This window comes from Chiloscyllium plagiosum, unplaced genomic scaffold (genome assembly GCF_037043375.1).
Source record: "Chiloscyllium plagiosum isolate Xiang-an unplaced genomic scaffold, Cpla_swu_hap1 HiC_scaffold_46, whole genome shotgun sequence".
Lineage (NCBI taxonomy): Eukaryota > Metazoa > Chordata > Chondrichthyes > Orectolobiformes > Hemiscylliidae > Chiloscyllium > Chiloscyllium plagiosum.
Window position 1 is genome coordinate 15,089,516 of NW_028270184.1, and position 4,265 is coordinate 15,093,780.

Sequence of the window (4,265 nt, forward strand, 5' to 3'; positions counted from 1 at the left end):
TGATGTTATATTAGTCATTTCCCAATCACTGGGATCCTCCCTGGCTCCAATGCCTGGACAATATCCTCAGCTATCTCCTTCAAACTCGAGGGACTAATCCATCCAGTTTTATCCACCTTCAGACCTTTCAGCTTCCCCATCACCTTCTATTTAATGATGGCCACTACACATACTTCTGCTCCCTAACTCTCTTGAAGTTCTGATGTGCTACTAGTATCTTCCACCATGAAGACTGATGCAAAGTATCTTTTCAGTTCCTCAGCCATTTCTTTCTTTCCCCATTACTACTTCTACAGTTTCATTTTCCAGTGGTTCAATGTCCTCTCTTGCCTGTCTTACCTTTTATAGATCCAAAAAAGTCCTTGCAATCTTCTTTTATATTACTAGCTGGCTCATCCTCACATTTCATCTTGTTCCCTGTTATTGCTTTTTTAGTCGCCCTCTGCTGGTTTTGAAAGGTTTCCCAATCCTTTGGCTTCCCAGTAAATGTCACCATATTGCATTCTTTCTCTTTTATGCTGTTCCTGACTTCCCTTGTCAGCCATGGTTGCCTTGTCCTCTCCTCAGTATGTTTCTTCTTGCTCGGGATAAATCTCTGCTGTGCATTCTGAACTACCCCCAGAAACCCCTGCCATTGCTGCTCCATCATCTTCCCTCCTCGGCTCCTTTTCCAATCAATTCTGGCCAGTTCCTCCTTCATATCATTGGAGTTATCTTTACTTAATTGTAGTACTGTTATACCTGATTCCAGTTTCTCCCCCTCAAACTGCAGGGTGAATGCTACCATCCTGTGGTCATAGGGGTTCCTTCACAAAATTTAACGCTCACAAGTTCTATGCCTCCTAACCCTTTGTCACTTCTTGCTATTGATTTAAATTCATTTCTTACTAACAAGGGAACTTCACCCCCTCTACCCATCCTTTTGAATATTTAGTTCCGAATCTGAACCCCTGGCAGTCACAGCTCGCTGATGCCCATCCTATTGTACCTGCCAATTTCAATCTGTGCAACACCTTGTTTCATTTACTGCATGTATTTAAGTACAACTCAGTTCTGCTTTGACCTTCAGGTACTTGTAGAATCCCTTTGGATTCTCCTTTACCTTAACTGGTAAAGCTTAGGTACCCATGAGGATGGGACCTTGGGTTCATGTCACACTACAGGTGACCCCACTACACTATACATTCTCTCACACACACACTCTTACTTACTCACACACTCATGCAGGCTCTCTCTCATACACACATACACACCCCATTCTCACACCCTCTTCCAGGCTTATACCCCATCACACTCACACACAAATACACACTCTGACATGTACTCTCTCTTTCTCTCTCTCCTGCACACGGACACACATATAAGTCTATGGGGTGGATTTGTATTTGCAGAATTATATTTTGCTTAAAAAGTACACAATTGTTAGGTAGTCAATGCAGACAGTTAATCCATATAATATTTTATAAATTCCACTTTGGAAACAGACCCAGTCTGAGTCAAGATTGGGATACAGACAGACTCTGACCTCACACCTTTAAGGCATTGTCTGAGCTGAAATGTCACCTTTTTTTTAATATGAAAAGTTAACTTAGTCACTGGGATCTTCCCTGGCCCCAGTGATTCCTGAAAGATTACCACCAATGCCTGGACAATCTCCTCAGCTATCTCCTTTCGAACTCTAGGGTCTAATCCATCCAGTTTGGGTGATTTATCCACCTTCAAACCTTTCAGCTTCCCCATCACCTTCTACTTAATGAAATGTAGAAGCAGTTGGGATTCAAGTGAATTCCTTGAGGAAGATGGAGGGTGTTGGACTATACCTAAGAGAGAAAAGAGCTAAAAGGCAACACGCGCTGAATTTGGCAGATAGCTTATCTTGAGAATGAGGCTTAAAAGTAGTTCTGGGATTTACATATTAAGGAACCAAAATCTGTCACTCATTCTAAAAGATGAAAGACTTAACAACAATCAAGGTTTGTTAAATATATCATTTTACTTGCACAACACTACAATCTTGTTGTGATAAATTCTGTGTCTTATGGTCCTGCTCCACAATCACCTGAAGGAGCAGCGCTCAGAAAGCTAGTGCTTCCAAATAAACAAGTTGGTCTATAACCCGGTGTTGTGTGATTTTTAACCTTATCTGCCAAAGCCAGCTCATGTCCCCTTTTAGCTCTTTTCTCTCTTAGGTGTACTCGACCACCCTCTATCTTCCTTGTGGAATTCACTTGAATCTCAGCTGCTTATACATTTCATATGTCTCCGTATTTTTCTTGACAAGAGGCTCAATAATTCTAGTCAATCCAAGGTTCCCTACTCCTGCCATCCTTACCCTTCACTCTAACAGGAACATACTGGCCCTGAACCCTCATTAACTCACTTTTGAAAGCCTCCTACTTACCAGATGTCCCTTTGCTTGCAAATAGCCTCCCCCAATCAACTTTTGAAAGTTCCTGTCTAAGGCCATCAAAACTGGCCTTGCCCCAGTTTAGAACTTTAACTGGTAGACCAGACCTATCCTTTTCCATAGCTTTTTAACAACTGAAGGAATTTTGGTCACCAATTACTCCTCTTCCATGATTTGCCCTGCCTTACTTTCCAGGAGGAAGTAAGTTTTGTCCCTTTTCTCATAAGGTCATTTACATATTGCATGAGATATTCTTCCTAAACCCAAATTATAAATTTCTTTCCATCCAAGCCCTTAACACTGTGGCAGTCCCAGTCAATGTTAGCAAAGTTAAAATCCCCGATTGCAATCCTATTATTCTTGCAATTTTCTGTGATCTACCGACATATTTGCTCCTCAATCTCCCACTGACTGTTGTCTCAATACCGATAGTGTTCCACAAAATACAATCCATTTTTCCCACACCACCCCTTTAACATGTACTTACCTATCTTCTAATCTCCTTACCAATTTCATGTGGTTTACGATCCAGAGATTACAACCTTTGAGGTCCCATTTTAATTTTGTTCCTAATTTCTGATATTCCTTAAATAACAAAGAGGTTTGATGAGGGCAGAGCGGTAGATATGATCTATATGGACTTCAGTAAGGTGTTCGACAAGGCTTCCCATGGGAGACTGGTTAGCGAGGTTAGATCTCATGGAATACAGGGACAACTCACCATTTGGATACAGAACTGGCTCAAAGGTAAAGACAGTGGGTGGTGGTGGAGGGTTGCTTTTCAGACTGTAGGCCTGTGACCAGTGGAGTGCCACAAGGATCAATGTTGGGTCCACTACTTCTCATCATTTATATAAATGATTTGGATGTGAGCATAAGAGGTATAGTTAGTAAGTTTGCTGATGACACCAGAAATTGGAGGTGTAGTGGACAGCAAAGAAGGTTACCTCAGATTCCAATGGGATCAGATGTGCCAATGGGCAGAAAAGTGGCAGATGGAGTTTAATTCAGATAAATGGGAGGTGCTGCATTTTGGGAAAGCAAGCTTAGCAGGACTTATACACTTAATGGTAAGGTCCGAGGGAGTGTTGCTAAACAAAGAGACCTTAGAGTGCAGGTTCATAGCTCCTTGAAAGTGGAGTCACAGGTAGATAGGATAGTGAAGGTGTTTGGTATGCTTTCCTTTATTGGTCAGAGTATTGAGTACAGGGGTTGGGAGGTCATGTTGCGGCTGTACAGGACATTGGTTAGGCCACTGTTGGAATATTGCATGTAATTCTGGTCTCCTTCCTATCGGAAAAATGTTGTGAAACTTGAAAGGGTTCAGAAAAGATTGACAAGGATGTTGCCAGGGTTGGAGGATTTGAGTTATAGGGAGAGGTTGAATAGGCTGGGGCTGTTTTCCCTGCAGCGTCGGAGGCTGAGGGGTGACCTTATAGAGGTTTATAAAATCATGAGGGGCATAAATAGATAAAGTCTTTTCCCTGGGGTCAGGGAGTCCAGAACTAGAGGGCATAGGTTTAAGGTAAGAGGGGAAAGACATAAAAGAGACCTAAGGGCCAGCTTTTTCACTCAGAGGGTGGTACGTGTGTGGAATGAGCTGCCAAAGGAAGTGGTGGAGGCTGGTACAATTGTAACATTTCAAAGGCATCTGGATGGGTATATGAATAGAAAGCATTTGGAGGGATGTGGGCGAGGTGCTGGCAGGTGGGACTAGATTGGGTTGGGATATCTGGTCGGCATGGACGGGTTGGACCAAAGAGTCTGTTTCCATGTTGTACATCTCTATCACTCTATGCCCTTCATCTTGGCAACAGATAGATAACACACCATGCAGGCCTCTCAGTCTTCCTCACAG